Here is a 21,694-nt window from a genome sequence, read left to right on the forward strand (position 1 = left end):
TTTGCTTATGTTTTCCTTTGTTGTGCAGAAGCTTTTAATTTTAATTAGATCCCATTTGTTTATTTTTGCTTTTATTTCCAGAATTCTGGGAGGTGGATCATAGAGGATCCTGCTGTGGTTTATGTCGGAGAGTGTTTTGCCTATGTTCTCCTCTAAGAGTTTTATAGTTTCTGGTCTTACATTTAGATCTTTAATCCATTTTGAGTTTATCTTTGTGTGTGGTGTTAGAAAGTGATCTAGCTTCATTCTTTTACAAGTGGTTGACCAGTTTTCCCAGCACCACTTGTTAAAGAGATTGTCTTTACTCCATTGTATATTCTTGCCTCCTTTGTCAAAGATAAGGTGTCCATATGTATGTGGATTTATCTCTGGGCTTTCTATTTTGTTCCATTGATCTATATGTCTGTCTTTGTGCCAATACCATACTGTCTTGATGACTGTGGCTTTGTAGTAGAGCCTGAAGTCAGGCAAATTGATTCCTCCAGTTCCATTCTTCTTTCTCAAGATTGCTTTGGCTATTCGTGTTTTTTTGTATTTCCATACAAATCTTGAAATTATTTGTTCTAGTTCTGTGAAAAATATCGCCGGTATCTTGATAGGGATTGCATTGAATTTGTAAATTGCTTTGGGTAATATACTCATTTTCACTATATTGATTCTTCCGATCCATGAGCATGGTATATTTCTCCATCTATTAGTGTCCTCTTTGATTTCTTGCATCAGTGTTTTATAGTTTTCTGTATATAGGTCTTTAGTTTCTTTAGGTAGATATATTCCTAAGTATTTTATCCTTTTTGTTACAATGGTGAATGGAATTGTTTCCTTAATTTCTTCTTCTACTTTCTCATTATTAGTATATAGGAATGCAAGTGATTTCTGTGTGTTGATTTTATATCCTGCAACTTTACTATATTCATTAATTAGCTCTAGTAATTTTCTGGTAGAGTCTTTAGTGTTTTCTATGTAGAGGATCATGTCATCTGCAAACAGTGAGAGTTTTACTTCTTCTTTTCCAATTTGAATTCCTTTTATTTCTTTCTCTGCTCTGATTGCTGTGGCTAAAACTTCCAGAACTATGTTGAATAGTAGTGGTGAAAGTGGGCACCCTTGTCTTGTTCCTGACTTAAGGGGAAATGATTTCAATTTTTCACCATTGAGGATAATGTTTGCTGTGGGTTTGTCATATATAGCTTTTATTATATTGAGGTATGTTCCTTCTATTCCTGCTTTCTGGAGAGTTTTTATCATAGATGGATGTTGAATTTTGTCAAAGGCCTTCTCTGCATCTATTGAGATAATCATATGGTTTTTATTTTTCAATTTGTTAATGTGGTGAATTACATTGATTGATTTGCGATGTTGAAGAATCCTTGCATCCCTGGGATAAAGCCCACTTGGTCATGGTGTACGATCTTGTTGTTGGATTCTGATTGCTAGAATTTTGTTGAGGATTTTTTCATCTATGTTCATCAGTGATATTGGCCTGTAGTTTTCTTTTTTTGTAGTATCTTTGTCAGGTTTTGGTATTAGGGTGATGGTGGCCTCATAGAATGAGTTTGGAAGTTTCCCTTCCTCTGCAATTTTCTGGAAGAGTTTGAGTAGGATAGGTGTTAACTCTTCTCGAAACTTTTGTTAGAATTCAGCTGTGAAGCCGTCTGGACCTGGCATTTTGTTTGCTGGAAGATTTCTGATTACAGTTTCAATTTCCGTGCTTGTGATGGGTCTGTTAAGATTGTCTATTTCTTCCTGGTTTAGTTTTGGAAAATTGTATTTTTCTAAGAATTTGTCCATTTCTTCCAGGTTGTCCATTTTATTGGCATATAATTGCTGATAGTAGTCTCTTATGATCCTTTGTATTTCTGTGTTGTCTCTTGTGATCTCTCCATTTTCATTTCTAATTTTATTGATTTGATTTTTCTCTCTTTGCTTCTTGATGAGTCTGGCTAATGGTCTGTCAATTTTATTTATCCTTTCAAAGAACCAGCTTTTGGCTTTGTTGATTTTTGCTATGGTCTCTTTTGTTTCCTTTGCATTTATTTCTGCCCTAATCTTTAAGATTTCTTTCCTTCTGCTAACTCTGGGGTTCTCTAATTCTTCCTTTTCTAGTTGCTTTAGGTGTAAAGTTAGGTTATTTATTTGACTTTTTTGTTTCTTGAGGTATGCCTGTATTGCTATGAACTTTCCTCTTAGCACTGCTTTTATAGTGTCCCACAGGTTTTGGGTTGTTGTGTTTTCATTTTCATTAGTTTCTATGCATATTTTGGTTTCTTTTTTGATTTCTTCTGTGATTTGTTTGTTATTCAGAAGTGTGTTGTTCAGCCTCCATATGTTGGAATTTTTAATAGTTTTCCTCCTGTAATTGAGATCTAATCTTAGTGCATTATGGTCAGAAAAGATGCTTGGAATGATTTCGATTTTTTTAAATTTATCAAGGTTATATTTATGGCCCAGGATGTGATCTATCCTCGAGAAGGTTCCATGAGCACTTGAGAAAAAGGTGAAATTCATTGTTTTGGGGTGAAATGTCCTATAGATATCAATTAGGTCTAACTGGTCTAATGTATCATTTAAAGTTTGCGTTTCTTTGTTAATTTTCTCTTTAGTTGATCTGTCCATATGTGTGAGTGGGGTATTAAAGTCTCCCACTATTATTGTGTTGTTGTTAATTTCCCATTTCATACTTGTTAGCATTTGTCCTACATATTGCGGTGCTCCTATTTTGGGTGCATATATATTTATAATTGTTATATCTTCTTCTTGGATTGATCCTTTGATCATTATGTAGTGGCCTTCTTTGTCTCTTTTCACAGCCTTTGTTTTAAAGTCTATTTTATCGGATATGAGTATTGCCACTCCTGCTTTCTTTTGGTCTCTATTTGCATGGAATATCTTTTTCCAACCCTTCACTTTCAGTCTGTATGTGTCCCTTGTTTTGAGGTGGGTCTCTTGTAAGCAGCATATAGAGGGTTCTTGTTTTTGTATCCAATCGGCCAGTCTTTGCCTTTTGGTTGGGGCATTCAATCCATTTACGTTTAAGGTAATTATTGATAAGTATGATACCGTTGCCATTTGTTTTATTATTTTGGGTTCGGGTTCATACTCCCTTTTTGTGTTTCCTGTCTAAAGAATATCCTTTAGACTTTGTTGGAGAGCTGGTTTGGTGGTGCTGAATTCTCTCAGCTTTTGCTTGTCTGTAAAGCTTTTGATTTCTCCTTCGTATTTGAATGAGATCCTTGCTGGGTATAGTAATCTGGGCTGTAGGTTATTTTCTTTCATCACTTTAAGTATGTCTTGCCATTCCCTCCTGGCCTGAAGAGTTTCTATTGAGAGATCAGCTGTTATCCTTATGGGAATCCCCTTGTGTGTTATTTGTTGTTTTTCCCTTGCTGCTTTTAATAGTTGTTCTCTGTGTTTGATCTTTGTTAATTTGATTAATATGTGTCTTGGGGTGTTTTGCCTTGGGTTTATCCTATTTGGAACTCTCTGGGTTTCTTGGACTTGGGTGATTATTTCCTTCCCCATTTTAGGGAAGTTTTCAGCTATTATCTCCTCAAGGATTTTCTCATGGTCTTTCTTTTTGTCTTCTTCTTCTGGGACTCCTATAATTCGAATGTTGGAGCGTTTCATATTGTCCTGGAGGTCTCTGAGATTGTCCTCATTTCTTTTAATTCGTTTTTCTTTTTTCCTCTCTGATTCATTTATTTCTACCATTCTATCTTCTATTTCACTAATCCTATCTTCTGCCTCCATTATTCTATATTTGTTGCCTCCAGAGTGTTTCTGATCTCATTTATTGCATTATTCATTGTATATTGACTCTTTTTTATTTCTTCTAGGTCCTTGTTGAACCTTTCTTGCATCTTCTCAATCCTTGTCTCTAGGGTATTTATCTGTGATTCCATTTTGACTTCAAGATTTTGGATCATTTTCACTATCAATATTCGGAATTCTTTCTCAGGTAGATTCCCTATCTCTTCCTCTTTTGCCTGGTTTGGTGAGCATTTCCCCTGCTCCTTTACCTGTTGGGTATTCCTCTGTCTCTTCATCTTGGTTATATTGCTGCGTTTGGAATGGCCTTTTTATATTCTAGTAATTTGTGGAGTTCTCTTTATTGTGGAGCTTCCTCACTGTGGGTGGGGTAGTATCAGTGGCTTGTCAAGGTTTCCTGGTTAGGGAGGCTTGTGTTGGAGGTCTGGTGGGTGGAGCTGGGTTTCTTCTCTCTGGAGTGCAGTGGAGTGACCAGTAATGGGTTATGAGACGTCTAAAGTTTTGGAGTAACTTTGAACTGCCTGTATATTGAAGCTCAGGGGTGTGTTCCTGTGTTGCTGGAGAATTTGTGTGATATGTCTTGCTCTGGAACTTGTTGGCCCTTGGGTGGAGCTTTGTTTCAGTGTAGGTTTGGAGGCATTTGATGAGCTCCTATATCTTAATGTTCCCTGAATTCAGGAGTTCTCTGATGTTCTCAGGCTTTGGACTTAAGCCTCCTGCTTTTGGTTTTCAGTTTTATTTTTATGGTGGTCTCTAGACTTCTCCATCTATACAGCACCAATGATATAGCATCTAGGCTAAAGATGAAAGGTTTCTCCACATTGAGGGGCACCCAGAGAGGTTCACTGGGTTACATGGAGAAGAGAAGAGGGAGGGGGTAGTTAGAGGTGACTGGAATGAGATGCGGTGAGATCAAAAGAGGAGAGAGCAAGCTAGTCAATAGTCACTTCCTTATGTGCGCTCCATAGTCTGGACCTCTCAGAGGTATTCATGGAGTTATACAGGGAAGAGGAGAGAGAGGAAGTAGACAGAGGTGGCCAGTAGGGTAAGAGAGAGGAATGAAAAGGAGAGAGACAGGTCCAGCCAGTAATCAGTTCCTTAGGTGTTCTCCACCATCTAGAACACACAGAGAATCACAGAGTTGGATATAGAAGAGATGGGGGGAGGGAGGGAGAGACAGAGGCCCCCTGGTGGAGAAAAAGGAGAGTCCAAAAGGAGGAGAGAGTGGTCAAGCCAGTAATCTCGCTGTCAGGTAAGATTGGGTTATGAAATATACAAGATTGACAACAAAAACTGAAAAGCAAAGATTAAAAACCTACAGTAGAGGTTAGATTTTCAAAAATACAATGTTAAAGAGATGAAGCAGAAGGAAGAAAGAAAAAAAGATAAAAGATAAAAAAAATAATAATATTAAGGAAAAGAAATAAGGAAAAAAAAGGGAAAAAATATATAAGAAAAAAAACCCAAGATTAAAAAAGAAATACCAACAACAACCACGCGAAGACTATATATGGTGTTTGCCTTAAAAAAGTAGAGTCTTTTTTTTTTGAAAAGTAATAGTTATAGAAATATAAAGTAGAGAAATAGAAGACTTAACAGTTAAAAAAAGTTTGAGAAAAAAAAAAGAAAGAAAAAAACGCAAAAAAAAAAGGAATGATTGTAAAAATTGTGAAGATATATCTGGCCCTTCTCTGATGTTGTGGGCCGTGTGGGGTCACTTCCAAGGCGTTTCCCTCTGTTTAACTTCTGTTTGCTGGTCTCTTCAGGGTCTGAATTCCGTCCTGACACATGGGGGCGGTGGTGGACACTTTTTTTTTTTTTTTTTAGGCTCACTAGTTCAGTCGCACTGTGGGGAGTGGGGGATGCTGCAAACAAATAGCACTGTCGTGGGCAAACAGCGTCTCTACCCCGCTGGACCTGTCTCCCCCCATGACGCACAAACCTCTCCGGCTCCACGGAGCTCAGCCGGGAACCATCCGAGGCCGGCCCCAGGCTTCGCGCACCTCCCCGGTCCAAGCTGCTCAGGTTTGGCGCCCAGGTAACCCTCAGAGGCACAAACTTGTTTGGGACTGCGCTTTGCACCCCTCCCAGGTCCGAGCAGCTCGGGAGCTTGGCGAGCGCGGTCGCCACGACTTGTCCCCTTCTCTCTTTCTACTGCTCAGTTTTCTGGGTGTACTGCTGGCGCTCCTTGTGAGGCGGATGGTGACTGTCCTGCATCCCCTGAAGTCTCAGCAAAGAAGCCTGCCTGCCGCTTTTTAGGTAGTCTCTCCGGGGCTGCGATTGCCCCTTTCCAGCCCTTGCAGCTCTGGCTGCCTGTCCCCGGCAGTGGATGGTCTGCAGCCGGCTATTTCCGTTCAGTCCTTTGTTCTGTGCGCGGTCCTGGCAGGGTCTTATGTTCCAGCTTTTCGCGTGGTAGCTATCCCCCAGTCTGGTTTGCTAGCCCAAGTTCGATCGCTCTGGTTACGCATGGGGCACTTCTGCCCGCTTCTTACCGAGCCCGGCAGCCGGTGTCTCCCGCACTTCCCTGCCCTGCCCCCACTTGCTAGCGGCGGTTGGAGGTGTCTGGGCTGCTTTTCCGCTGGGGGAGTTACTGTTGGGCTTGTAATCTGTTGGTTTTAATTATTTATTTGTTTTTCCTTCCTGTTATGTTGCCCTCTGTGTTTCCAAGGCTCGCCTTAGACTCGGCAGGTAGAGTGTTTCCTTGTGTTTGGAAACCTCTCTTCTTAGAATTCCCTTCCCGGGACGGGCTTCCCTTCCCGGGACGGAGCTCCCTCCCCACCTCCTTTGTCTCTTTTCTCGTCTTTTATATTTTTTCCTACCTGTTTTTTGAAGACAATGATCTGCTTTTCTGGTTGCCTGATGTCCTCTGCCTGCATTCAGAGGTTGTTTTGTGGAGTTTGCTCCGCGTTGAAATGATCTTTTGAGGAATTTGTGAGGGAGAAAGTGGTCTTCCCTTCCTATTCCTCCGCCATCTTAGGACCGCCCCCGGATGATATTTTAATAGCTCATCCAGAGAGAGCTCATTTGCAAACTGTCCTCCAAGATTTGACTCAGGCATTGTCAGCTAGAGGCTTAAAAATTGCCCCAGAAAAAATTCAAACCAACCCACCCATAACTTATTTAGGAAGGGTTATAAGTTCAGAAACAGTGACTCATGCCCCGCTACAATTAAGAAAGGACCATCTTGTTACTCTGAATGATTATCAAAAACTTTTAGAGATATTAATTGGATAAGGCCTTATCTTAAACTAACCACTGCTGAGCTAAAGCCTCTCTTTAACATTCTGCCTGGGATCCCGATCCAACTTCAAAAAGGCAATTAACTGCTGAGGTTCAGGAGACCATAGGCAAAGTAGAGAAGGCTTTATCTGATAGTTATGTAAAAAGAATTGAATTGGCAGCTGCTTGGCAATTCCTTTGCCTGGCTACAACCACTGCACCTACGGGAGTTTTATGGCAAAACAGCCCACTAGAGTGGGTCTATCTTCCCACTCAAGCTAAAAAAGTAGTGGCTTCCTATCCAGGGTTGACAGCTACGTTGATATTAAAAGGAAGGAAGTGGAGCACTGAATTATTTGGTAAAGAGCATCAGAAATTGTAATTCCATATAATAAGGAACAGCTTGATGCTCTTCTAATGTTTGATGAAAATTGGCAGATTGTAGGAAACTATTTTGGTCAAATTCTGCATCATTTACCCTCACATGCTTTGTTAAATTTTATATCAGACACCCAGTTATTTTTCCTGTTAGGTGCAAACCATTTCCTATTCCCAATGCTCAAATGGCCTTTACTGGTGGGTCGGCTAATGGTGAAGCTTCTATAGTTACAAAAAATCAGCATAAGGTTCTGCAGACACAGGAGACTTCAGCTCAAAGAGCTGAACTCACAGCAGTTATAGAGGCTTTTGTTATGTTTGCAGAGGAGGAGTTTAACCTTTGCTCTGACTCTCAGTATGTGGTCAGGCTGTTTCCGCACATTGAGACTGCAGTTCTGCCTGAAAACAAAACTACTATCTTTCACTTGTTAACTAAACTGCAGCAGCAAACTTGGAAACATAACCGAGCATTTTTTTATTGGCCACATTCGAGCTCATTCTGGATTGCCTGGACCTTTAAATACTTTAAGTGATTTGGCAGATTCACTAACCAGGGCTACAGTGGCCTCTGTTTTTGAAGAAGCCCGAGCCTCTCACTCACTTCATCATCAAAATGCTACTGCATTAAGATATCAATTTCAGATTCCTCAAGAATCTGCTTGGGAGATTGTTCGTTCTTGTTCACATTGTCCCACTACTATAAATAGTATGCCTATGGGAGTTAACTCACAAGGTCTCAGACCTAATATACTTTGGCAGATGGATGTAACTCATGTCTCCTCATTTGGAAAATTGGCTTTTTTTCATGTAACTGTAGATACTTTTTCTCATGTCATCATTGCAACTGCTCGTACAGGAAAAGCACTTAAAGATGTGGTACAATATCTCTTTACTTGTTTTTCATATTTGGGTGTGCCAAAAGCTTTGAAAACTGATAATGCCCCTGCTTACTCTTCTAAGCCTTTCCAGGAATTTAGTACAAAGTTTCAAATAAAACATAACACAAGCATCCCTTATAATCCACAGGGACAAGCCATTGTGGAAAGAGCACACCAAACATTCAAAATACAAATTCAAAAATTAAAGGAAGGAGAATTTAAGTATAGTTCCCCCCCCCCGTCAGATTTTACAACATGCTCTCTTTGTAATAAATAATTTAAATGCTGATTCATCCGGAACCACTGCAATGCTTCATCATTGTTGTCCGGAACAAATAAACACAAAGCCATTGGTGAAAAGGAAGGACCTCCTCTCCAGACAATGGAGGGGTCCTGACCCATTGTTAACCAGCGGCTGAGGGTGTGCTTGTATTTTACCACAGGATGCAGATTCTCTGATTTGGATTCCGGACAGGTTGATTTGTCATGTCACAGCCCCCCAGGCACCTGGTTCCTCCATTGCCTTGGCCACAAAAAAGGAAGGGGATTCTTCTACCTCCACTTCCCCCATGGAAAGTGCAGCAGAAACTGAGACAACTTACATCGGAGATCCCATATGAGCAGTGGCCATTAACCGCCAGTAGATGGCATCATAATCAATTTGTTCCTCCTATGCTGTCCTATACAACCAAAAACAAAACCTTTTGGCAGCCAGAAATTTGGAGAGCCCTTGCCGCCACAGCTCCTATTACTTTAACCCCTCCCCCAGAAAATAATTCTATTACCTCTGTTTTAGCGTGTCTACCCTCTCCTTATGTTTTTCTTTTCACTAATGACTCTAGAAGACTTGATATATGAATGAATTGCTCAGATGGACCTAATGTGGTGTCTTGTGAACAATGTATGCTCTCATCTTGTTTGACCCCTCAATATAATGTTTGCTCTTTTGTGGTATTGCAACGTCCACCCTATCTTATGGTGCCTGTGACTGTAACCACTTATTGATATGATAATTATGGTCTCGCTGTGCTGCAACAACTACAAGATTTAATGGGATCATGACGGTTTGTGGGCTTACTTATTTGGGGAATATCAGCTTTAATAACTGCAATTTTTCTGTTACTGTGGGAGCAATATCATTGACTCAACAAGTGCACACTGCCCAATATGTAGATACTATGTCTAAAAATGTTTCTTTAACGCTGGCAACACAGGAAGTTATAGGCAGGAAACAAGAAATGAGGGTAGACGCCCTAGAAGAAGCAATAATACATATTGGGACTGAATTGCAGATTCAAATTGAAGAAAGTAGGGAAAACCACTAGACCATTCCGGTATGACCTCAATCAAATCCCTTATGATTATACAGTGGAAGTGAGAAATAGATTTAAGGGCCTAGATCTGATAGATAGAGTGCCTGATGAACTATGGACTGAAATTTGTGACATTGTACAGGAGACAGGGATCAAAACCATCCCCATGGAAAAGAAATGCAAACAAGAAAAATGGCTGTCTGGAGAGGCCTTACAAATAGCTATGAAAAGAGGAGAGGCAAAAAGCAAAGGAGAAAGGGAAAGATATAAGCAACTGAATGCAGAGTTCCAAAGAATAGCAAGAAGAGATAAGAAAGCCTTCTTCAGGGATCAATGCAAAGAAATAGAGGAAAACAACAGAATGGGAAAGACTAGAGATCTCTTCAAGAAAATTAGAGATACCAAGGGAACATTTCATGCAAAGATGGACTTGATAAAGGACAGAAATGGTATGGACCTAACAGAAGAAGATATTAAGAAGAGGTGGCAAGAATACACAGAAGAACTGTACAGAAAAGAACTTCACGACTCGGATAATCACGATGGTATGATCACTCATCTAGAGCCAGACATCCCAGAATGTGAAGTCAAGTGGGACTTAGAAAGCATCACTACGAACAAAGCTAGTGGAGGTGATGGAATTCCAGCTGAGCTATTTCAAAACCTGAAAGATGATGCTGTGATAGTGCTGCACTCAATATGCCAGCAAGTTTGGAAAACTCAGCAGTGGCCACAGGACTGGAAAAGGTCAGTTTTCATTCTAATCTCAAAGAAAGGCAATGCCAAAGAATGCTTAAACTACTGCACAATTGCACTCACCTCACATGCTAGTAAAGTAATGCTCAAACTTCTCCAAGCCAGGCTTCAACAATACGTGAACCGAGAATGTCCTGATGTTCCAGCTGGTTTTAGAAAAGGCAGAGGAACCAGAGATCAAATTGCCAACATCTGCTGTATCATCAAAAAAGCAAGAGAGTTCCAGAAAACCATCTATTTCTGCTTTTTGACTATGCCAAAGCCTTTACTGTGTGGATCACAATAAACTGTGGGAAATTGTGAAAGAGGTGGGAATACCAGACCACCTGACCTGCCTCTTGAGAAATCTGTATGCAGGTCAGGAAGCAACAGTTACAACTGGACATGGAACAACAGACTGGTTCCAAATAAGAAAAGGAGTACGTCAAGGCTGTATATTGTCACCCTGCTTATTTAACTTATATGCAGAATACATCATGAGAAACGCTGGACTGGAGGAAACACAAGCTGGAATCAAGATTGCCGGGAGACATATCAATCACCTCAGAAATGCAGATGACACCACCCTTATGGCAGAAAATGAAGAGGAACTAAAAAGCCTCTTGATGAAAGTGAAAGAGGTGAGTGAAAATGTTGGCTTAAAGCTCAACATTCAGAAAATGAAGATCATGGCATCCGGTCCCATCACTTCATGGGAAATAGATGGAGAAACAGTGGAAACAGTGTCAGACTTTATTTTGGGGACTCCAAAATCACTGCAGATGGTGACTACAGCCATGAAAATAAAATATGCTTACTCCTTGGAAGAAAAGTTATGATCAACCTAGATAGCATATTCAAAAGCAGAGACATTACTTTGCCGACTAGGGTCCATCTAGTCAAGGCTATGGCTTTTCCAGTGGTCCTGTATGGATGTGCGAGTTGGACTGTGAAGAAGGCTGAGCGCTGAAGAATTGATGCTTTTGAACTGTGGTGTTGGAGAAGACTCTTGAGGGTCCCTTGGACTGCAAAGAGATCCAACAAGTCCATTCTGAAGATCAGCCCTGGGATTTCTTTGGAAGGAATGCTGCTAAAGCTGAAATTCCAGTACTTTGGCCACCTCATGTGAAGAGTTGACTCATTGGAAAAGACTCTGATGCTGGGAGGGATCGGGGTCAGGAGGAGAAGGGGATGACCGAGGATGAGATGGCTGGATGGCATCACTGACTCGATGGACATGAGTCTGAGTGAACTCCAGGATTTAGTGATGGACAGGGAATACTGGCATGCTGCAATTTCTGGGGTCGCAAATAGTCGGACAGAAATAAGGGACTGAACTGAACTGAACTGAACAGAATGACCCTTGGAGTTCCTCTCGAGTTTAAAGTTGAGACTGCCTGCCCTTGAGGTGCCATGGGAATGCCGGGATACCTTCCCTGAAGAAGCAGGGAAATGGACCATCTTCTTGAGATGAGGAGGGGAAAACGGGGCTCTTTTTGAGTTGTGGAGGGACACTCAGTGTTCCTCTCGAGTGCAGACGGGTATGTCAGGGGACTTCTTCAGTTGCATCAAGTGTGTCACGGACCCTTTTGAGGCTAAGAGGGAAGGTGGGATATCTCTCAAGATGCTGCAGTGGTAAAGGGCCTCATTTCGAGTTGGGGGTTGGGAGAATCTCCTGGTTTTTCTCGAGTTGTGGTAGGAAACATGGGGTTCCTCTTGAGTTACGATGGGGACCTCAGGGACCCACTCGTGTGGCCTCAGGAAATCAAGTCTCCATGCGAGGTGCGATGGGCCTCTTGGGATTCTTCTGCAGTTGGTGCAGGGGCCTAGGTGCTCATCTGCAGTTGAGGCGGGGTCCTCAGGGCTCCTCTCCAGTGCTGACATGGATCTTGGGGTTCCTATGGAGTCTCAACAGGGGAGTCAGGACTCATTTCAGGTGGAGACATGGACGTTTGCTTTCTTCTCAAGCTGTAAAAGCAGTGTCAGGCTTTCTGTCGAGTTGACATAGGGATCAGTGGCATTCTCTCGAGGTTTCACAGGGCTGTCACACCTGCCATCGTGTTTTGAATTGATACTCGGGGTGACAGTCGAGTCAGTGCAGGGGAATCAGGTTTATCTGGAGTGGATTGGGACATCGGGATCTTTTTAAATTGTGGCACAACCCCTGGAGTTCCTCTCGAGTGTCAAGTTGAAACTGCCTCTTCAGGTGCTATGGTAACACCGGGATTCCTTTCCTGACGAAGCAGGGAAATGGACCCTCATCTCGAGATATGGAGGGAAATCGGGGCTCTTCTTGAGTTATGGCGGGACACTCGGTCTTTCTCTCGAGTGAAGTCGGGTATGTCGGGGAACTCTTTGAATTGCATCAAGGGTGTCAAGGACCCTTTCGAGGCTCAGGAGGGAAGGTAGGATTACTCTTGAGACACTTCAGTGAAAAAGGGCCTCATCTCACGTGTAGGAGAGAATCTCCTCATTTGTCTCGAGTAGCGGCAGGAAACTCGGGATTCCTCTCGAGTTACAATGGGAACCTCAGGGATCTTTTCGTGTTGCCTCAGGAAAGTCAAGTCTCCATGTGAGTTGTGAGGGGCCTCTCGGGATTCCTCTCCAGATGGTGCAGGGGCCTAGGTCCTCATCTCGAGTTGAGGCCAGACCATTAGGGTTCCTCTCCAGTGCTGACATGACTCCCAGGTTTCTATGTGCTGGGGTCCAGACCCAGCATGATCCACAGGTACCCTCAGAAGAGACCATTTTGGCAAAGAGTTAGAGAGAGATAAAGAATGTTGCAGATAAGAAAATAGAGGAGAGAAAGTTCCTGATATTCCTTTGTTTACACAGAAAGCCAATAAAGCCCCAAGACAAGGGACTTGCTCTCTTCATGTTGGCCACATGGGCCTCCCGGTCTCCCGACGTAGAGTAGATGCAGAGCACCTTCCCATTCAGCTCTTAGAAGCCCAGGCAAGAAAGTGAACCCAGACAGCCTCTGTGCTCCAAGGGATCAGCCAAAAAAAGAGAGTAAGAGAGAGAAAGAAAGACACGGAGTGACCAAGCTTCAGTGAGTGAGGCCCATAACTGTATTTTCAAAAGGGACTTTTATACCTTGATTTGTACATAGAGGGAAATAAAAGATGCAAAGCCATACAGAGTCAGCCCAAACATTACATCTGTTTTGTCTTTACTGAAACCAGGATTTTTTCTGCATACCTTTCCCATAAACAATGTTGTGTACATTACCATCTGGCCTTGGAGGTCTGTGAACGTTTTATGACCCTCTTTTGATACAGGATGCTCAACCAGAAAACTTATGTTCCCTTGAACAGTTTTTGCGTTGTATTTTTAATCTATGTCAGCCTCAGAAAGTATTAAACAGAGTTACATTTCTCAGGGAGCAAAGGTGCAGTGAGTTACAACAAAGAAAGAACCAATTAGCTCAAAGGTCTGATATGGTTAATTCCAAGGCTATTGCTGTTTTTCTTAAATTCCAACTACATTAACTATTGCACTCCCAGGTGCACAGTGGATAAGAGACGTGGGAACTTAGGAGCAAACATTGTCTCATCAATGAAATCCTACACCAGCACTACTCTAATAGCTTTTAACTCTATGAAAGGCTCTATATTTTTATAATGTTTTAGGTTTCCCATGCCTCTCACACTTGGGTGGCTGTGAATAATCACATGCATAGCTGCAAGAACCTGGATAAACCTGTCAGGCAAGCTAGAATGCCAACAGAGGGTGTTTGAATTGAAATATTCCTTTTATGTCAGCGAGACTTATTAGCTAGAGCCATAAGTTGATTTTCTCCAGAGAAATGTGGTCGGGCACAGCCCCCTGTTAATGTCAGAAGAGTTGGTGACAGGCAGAAAATAGTAAGACAGACAGATTCTTGTTTTGGGGTAGATGCTCAAGCAGGTCCAGGGGGTCCCTCAAGTCTGATCCGCCTTGCTCATCACATCTCTTACACATGACCTTGTCATGGGTGGGATCTCTTTGATGGCTCCTGGCATCTCCCCCTTTTTTATTTTTTAAGACTGCCAGATGTAATTCAGTCGCGAACTTCTGAGTGCTCTCTCGAAGACTTTTAACAATACAAGGAAGAATAATTATGAGAAGCAAAATTAAAGCAGCCACAGCAGCATAGCTAAAAATAGTAGACAGAATGTTTTTTTCTTGAAATAAATTTAGAAAATGTATGGAAAGATTCACCTGTTACTCCTGTGGCAGTAAAATCTAATCGGGAGTGTTCCATGATCTCTATCTGACTGTGAAGTTTTCCCAAATCCAAACCAATGCTGGAGCCATTCCATATCCCTAAAACGTGATTCCCAATTCTCTCCTAGCCACAGTCCTTCTAGGTTACCCTCAGGGGTGCCATAAAAAACCACCAGAGTCCGCACAACAGGACAATGCCAACTCCACTTCAAACCCTACAATTCAGTCCCAACATGCATCACCGCCTCCTCCAGGACATCCACCCCCACCTCTCACTTCCCATCTACAACCTCCCATGTTGCCAATGCCAAAGAAACATTCCTGGGCATAGTGTCAACATACTGGGCAGTATGTACTTGTTGAGCCAACGACATCACTGCCACAGCAACAGTAACAGTAGTAATTGAAGTAACAGAAGTAATTGCTGTTATTAAAGCTGATATTCTTAAAATAAGTAAGCCCACAAGCCATTGTGATGGCATTAAATCTTCTAGTTGTTGTAGCACAGCAAGACCATATTTATCATACCAATAAGTGGTTACAGTTACAGGCACCATATATAGGGTGGACGTTGTAACACCACAAAGGAGCAAACATTATACTGAGGAGTCAAACAAGATGAGAGCATACATTGTTTACAAGATATTACATTAGGTCCACCTGAATAATTTATTTGTACATTAAGTTTTTTCCAAGATCTCTGCTGTCAGGCATCTTAGAGTCTGTTGGACTTTTCAGGTGGGTGGCAGAGGCAGGGGCAGAGGAGTGTCTTTTTTCTTTTGTGGTCGAAACAATGGGGGAACTGGATGTCTGGGCTACTGTGACATGGCGAATCAGTCTATCTGGGATCCAAACAGGAGAAGTGGAATTCTTTTGGGTCCCTGTTTGGATGCAACTTGCCAGTGTCCAACCCCGTGGGATCCCTCAGGAGAGACAGCATCGGCAAAGAGATTTAGAGAGAGATAAAGAAAGAATGTTGCAGATAAGAAAATAGAGGAGAGAAACAGGCTGATATTCCTTGGTTTACACAGAAAGCCAATAAAGCCCCAAGACAAGGGACTTGCTCTGTTCACAAAGGCCACAGGAGCCCTCCAGTCTCCCAAGGGAGTGAAGAAAAAGAGCGCCTTCCCGGTTGGTCGGGTCTTCAAAGCCCAGGCAGAAAAGTGAATGCAGAGAGCCTCTGTGCTCCAAGGGATCATCCTGAAAAAGAGAGTAAGAAAGAGAAAGAAAGAAAGAAAGACACGGGGTGACCAAGCTTCAGTGAGCAAGGCCCGTAACAGTATTTTCAAAAGGAACTTTTATACCTTGACTCATACATAGAGGGAAATGAAAGATGCAAAGTCATACAGAGTCAGCCCAAACATTACATCTGTTTTGTCATTATTGAAACCAAGATTTTTTCTGCATACCTTTCTCATAAACAATGTTGTATAGATTATCTTCTGGCCTTGGAGGCCTGTGAACATTTTATGACCCTCTTTTGATACAGGATGCTCAACCAGAAAACTTATTTCCCCTTGAAACGTTTTTTCTTTATATTTTTAATCTATGTCAGCCACAGAAAATGTTAAACATAGTTACATTTCTCATGGAGCAAAAGTGCAGTGAGTTACAATGAAGAAAGAACCAGTTAGCTCAAAGGTCTGATATGGTTAACTCTAAGGCTATTGCTTGTTTTTCTTAAATTCCAACTACATTAACTATTGCACTCCCAGGTGCACAGTGGATAAGAGACGTGGTAACTTAGCAGCAAGCATTGGCTCAACAATGAAATCCTACACCAGCACTACTCTAATAGCTTTTAACTCTATGAAAGGTGCTATATTTTTATAATGTGTTAGGCTTCCCATGCCTCTCACAGTTGGGAGGCTGTGAATAATCACAGGCAAAGCTGAAAGAGTCTGGATAAACCTGTCAGGCAAGCTAGAATGCCAACAGAGGGTGTTTGAATTGAAATATTCCTTTCATGTCCAGGAGACTTGTTAGCTAGAGCCCTAAGGTGATTTTCCCCAGAGAAAGGTAAATGGAGATAGCCACAGGTTAAAGTCAGAAGAGTTGGTAAAAGACACAAAATAGTAAGACAGACAGATTCTGGTTTTAGGTTGGATGCTCGAGCAAGTCCAGGGGATCCCTTGAGTCCTGATCCACCTTGCTCATCAGGTATCTTCCACATGACCTTGTCATTGGTAGAATCTGCCATGCTGGCTCCCAGCAACCATGGCATTTCAACAGGGGAGTCTGACCTCATCTTGTGTGGAGACATGGAAGTGTGCTTTCCTCTCGAGCTGTAAAATTAGTGTCAGGCTTCCTGTTGAGTTGACATAGGGATCTATGGCTTTCTCTCGAGGTGCCACAAGGCTGTCACACCTGCCATTGTGTTTTGAGTCAATGCTCAGGTGACAGTCGAGTCAGTGCAGGGGAATCCGGTTTATCTGGAGTGTATTGGGACATCAGATCTTTTGAATTGTGGCAAGACCCCTGGAGTTCCTCTCGAGTTTCAGGTTCAGACCGCCTCCTCTTGAAGTGTGAAGGGAATGCCAGGATTCCTTCCCCGATGAGCAGGGAAATGGGCCCTCATCTCAAGTTGAGAAGGAAAAGACGTGGCACTTCTTGAGTGTGGCAGTACAATCGGTTATCCTCTCGAGTAAGATGGTTATGATGGGGAATTTCTTGAGTTGCATCAAGGGTGTGAAGGACCCTTTTGAGGCTCAAGGGGGAACGTGGGATTTCTCTCAAGACGCCGCAGTGGAAAAGGGCCTCATCTCGCCTTGAGGGGAGAATCTCCTGGTTTTTCTTGAGTTGCGGCAGGAAATTTGGGGTTCCTCTAGAGTTATGATGGGAAACTCAGGGACCCCTAGTGTGGCCTCAGGAAAGTCCAGTCTCCTTGCGACTTGCGAGGGACTGCTCAGGATTCCTCTCCCTTCGGTGAAAGGCCTATGTTCTAATCTAGTGTTTTGGCTGGAAACTCAGGTTTCCTCTCCAATGCTGACATGGATCTCGGGGTTCCTATGGAGTTTCAACAGGGGAGTCAGGCCTCGTCTCGTGTGTAGATATGGAAATCCACTTTCCTCTCAATCTGTAAAATAGCTCAGGCTTTCTGTCACATTGACATACAGATCTGTGGCTTTCTTTCGATGTGCCACAGGGCTTTCAGAGCTGCCATTGTGTTTTGAGATGATACTCACGGTGACAGTTGAGTCAGTGCAGGGGAATCAGGTTTATATGGAGTGGATTGGGGCATTGGGTCTTTTGGAATGGTGGCATGACCCCTGGAATTCCTCTTGACCTTCGATTTGAGACCGCCTCCTCTTGAGGTGCGATGGAATCACCGGGATTCCTTTCCCGATGAATAAGGTATATGGACTCTCATCTCGAGATGAGGAGGGAAAAACGGGTATCTTCTTGAGTTGTGTCAGGACACTCGGTGTTCCTCTTGAGTGGAGACTGTTATGTCGGGGAACATTTTGAGTTGCAGAAAGGGTGTCAAGAACCCTTGTGAGGCTTAAGAAGAAAGGTGGGATTTCTCTCGAGACACTGCAGCAGAAAAGGGCCTCATCTCGTGATGAAGGGAGAATCTCCTTGTTTTTCTCGTGTTGTGCCTTGAACCCTAGGGTTCCTCTTGAGTTACCACGGGGACTTCATTGACCCGCTCGGATTGCCTCAGGAAAGACAAGTCTCCATGCTAGTTGCGAGGGGCCTTTCCGAATTCCTCTGCTGTCGGTGCCATGTCCTAAGTCTTCATTTAGACTTGAGGCTGAAATCTCAGGGTTCCTCTCCAGTGCTGACATGGATCTCTGGGTTCCTATGCAGTTTCAACAGGAGAGTCAGGCCTCGTCTCGGGTGGAGACATGCACGTCCACTTTCCTCTCGAGCTGTCAAAGTATTGTCAGGCATCCTGTCGACTTGACACAGGGATCTGTGGCTTTTTCTCGAGGTGCCACATGGCTGTCACACCTGCCATAGTATTTTGATTCGATACTCAAAGTGACAGTCGAGTCAATGCAGGGGATTCAGTTGTATCTGGAGTGGATTTGGACATTGGAGTCTTTTAGAATTGTGGCAGGACCTCTGGAGTTCCTCTCAAGTTTCAACTAGAGACTGCCTCCTCTTGAGGTGTGATGGGAATTCCGGGATTCCTTTCCCGATGAAGCAGGGAAACGCTCCCACATCTCGAGATGAGGAGGGGGAAATGGGGCTCTTCTTGAGTTGTGACAGGACCCTCGGTGTTCCTCTCAAGTGGAGAAGGGTATGTCGGGGAACTTCCTGAGTTGCATCAAGGGTATCAAGGACCCTTTGGAGGCTCAAGAGGGAAGGTGTGATTTCCCTCAAGACGCCACAGTGGAAAAGGGCCTCATCTCATGTTGAGGGGAGAATCTGCTGGTTTTTCTCAAGTTGAGGCAGGAAACTTGGGGTTCCTCTCGAGTTACGATGGGGACTTCAGGGACCCGCTCAAGTTGCCTCAGGAAAGTCAACTCTCCATTCGAGTTGCAAGGGGCCTCTCGGGATTCCTCTTCAGTTGGTGTCAGGGCCAAGTTTCTCATCTGGACTTGAGACCAGAACCTCAGGGTTCCTCTACAGCACTGACATGGATCTCAGGGTTCCTAAGGAGTTTCAACAGTGGAGTCAGTCCTTGTCTCATGTGGAGACATGCTAGCCTGCTTTCCTCTCAAGCTGTCAAAGTAGTGTCAGGCTTCCTGTAGAGTTGACATAGGGATCTGTGGCTTTATATCGAGTTGCCACAAGACTGTCACACCTGCCAATGTGTTTGGAGTCAATACTCCTTGTGACAATCTAGTCAGTGCAGGGGTTCAGCTGTATCTGGAGTGAATTGGGACATCGGGGTGTTTTGGAATTGTGGCAGGACCCCTGGAGTTCCTCTCGAGTTTCAAGTGGAGACTGCCTCCTCTTGAGGTGTGACAGGAACGCCGGGATTCCTTCCCCAATGAAGCAGGGAAATGGACACAGATCTCGAGATGAGGAGGGAAAAACGGGGCTCTATTGAGTTGTGGTGGGACCCTCGGTGTTCTGCTCCAGTGGAAACGGGTATGTCGAGGAAAATCTTGAGTTGCATCAGGGGTGTCAAGGACACTTTTGAGCCTGAAGAGGGAAGGTGGGATTTCTCTCGATTGGTCACAGTGGAAAAGGGCCTCATCCTGCACTGAGTGGAGAATCTCCTTGTTTCTCTCAAGTGCAGCAGGAAACTTGGGGTTCCTCTCGAGTTATGACAGGGACCTCAGGGACCTGATTGTGTTGTTTAGGAATGTCAAGTATCCATGCAAGGTGCGTGGGGCCCCTCGGGATTCCTCTCCAGTCAGTGCTGGGGCCGAAGTCCTCATCTGGAGTTGAGGCTAGAACCTCAGGGTTCCTCTCCAGTGCTGACATGGATCTCAGGGTTCCTATGGAGTTTCGACAGGGGAGTCAGGCCTTGTGTCGTGTGGAGACATGCAAGTCCGCTTTCCTCTTGAGCTGTAACAGTAGTGTCAGGTGTCAGGCTTCCTGTCGAGTTGACATAGGGATCGGTGGCTTTCCCTCGAGGTGCCACAGGGCTTTCAGACCTGCCATCCTGTTTGGAGTCGATCCTCGGGGTGACAGTCAAGTCAGTGCAGGGGAATCCTGTGTATCTGGAGTGGATTGGGACATCGGGGTCTTTTAGAATGGTGGCATGACCCCTGGAGTTCCTCTTGACTTCAAGTTGAGACTGGCTCCTCTTGACGTTCGATGGGAATGCAGGGATTCCTTTCCTGATGAAGTAGGGAAATGGACCCTCATCTTAAGGTAAGGAGGGAAAAGCGGGGCTCTTCTTGAATTGTGGCGGGACCTTCAGTGTTCCTCTCGAGTGGAGACGGGTATGTCAGGGAACTTCTTTCTTGGAGTCCAGCCCCATTGGATCCAGGGAATTTGAAGAGGGGACCGAGTCGGCGTCATTGGAAAGAATTATTTAATTAGAGATATAAAGAGAGATTAGGAATGAATAGTGCAGTAGGAAAATTAGTGTAGAAAAGAGTCTGATTTTCCTTGGTTTACACGGAAAGCTAATAAAGTCTCAAGACAAGAAACTTGCACCATCTATGTTAGGCCACAGGCACCCGCTTGAATAGCGGAGGGTGCCCTGCCTTGTGTTCCCTCTCACGTGTGTCTTAGAAGCGCGGGCAAGTAAGTAGACAGGGAAAGCCTCCGTGTTCCAAGGGATCAGTCTGAAAAGGAGAGTGAGGGTGAGAGAGTCGACACGGAGGAGGTTAAGCTTGTGCAAAAACCCTATAACCGGGGGCGGTCCTAAGATGGCAGAGGAATAGGAAGGGAAGACCACTTTCTCCCTCACAAATTCCTCAAAAGATCATTTCAACGTGGAGCAAACTCCACAAAACAACCTCTGAATGCAGGCAGAGGACATCAGGCAACGAGAAAAGCAGATCATTGTCTTCAAAAACAGGTAGGAAAAAATATAAAAGACGAGAAAAGAGACAAAGGAGGTGGGGAGGGAGCTCCGTCCCAGGAAGGGAAGCCCGTCCTGGGAAGGGAATTCTAAGAAGAGAGGTTTCTAAACACAAGGAAACACTCTACCGGCCGAGTCTGAGGGGAGCCTTGGAAACACAGAGGGCAACATAACAGGAAGGAAAAACGAATACATAATTAAAACCAACAGATTACAAGCCCAACAGTAACTCCCCCAGCGGAAAAGCAGCGCAGACGCCTGCAACCGCCACTAGCAAGTGGGGGCAGGGCAGGGAAGCACGGGAGGCGCGGGCTGCCGTGCTCGGTAAGAAGCGGGCAGAAACGCCCCACGCGTAACCAGAGCGATCGAACTTGGGCTAGCAAACCAGACTGGGGGATAGCTACCACGCGAAAAGCTGGAACATAAGACCCTGCCAGGACCGCGCACAGAACAAAGGACAGAATGGAAATAGCCGGCTGCGGACCATCCCCCGCCGGGGACAGGCAGCCAGAGCTGTAAGGGCTGGAAAGGGGCAATCACAGCCCCAGAGAGACTTTACCTAAAAAGCTGCAGGCAGGCTTCTTTGCTGAGACTTCAGGGGGTGCAGAACAGTCACCATCCACCTCACAAGGAGCGCCAGCAGTACACCCAGAAAACTGAGCAGTAGAGACAGAGAAGGGGACAAGTCGTGGCGACCGCGCTCGCCAAGCTCCCGAGCTGCTCGGACCCAGGAGGGGCGTAGAGCACAGTCCCAAACAAGT

This window comes from Oryx dammah, unplaced genomic scaffold (assembly GCF_014754425.2).
Source record: "Oryx dammah isolate SB20612 unplaced genomic scaffold, SCBI_Odam_1.1 HiC_scaffold_4, whole genome shotgun sequence".
NCBI lineage: Eukaryota > Metazoa > Chordata > Mammalia > Artiodactyla > Bovidae > Oryx > Oryx dammah.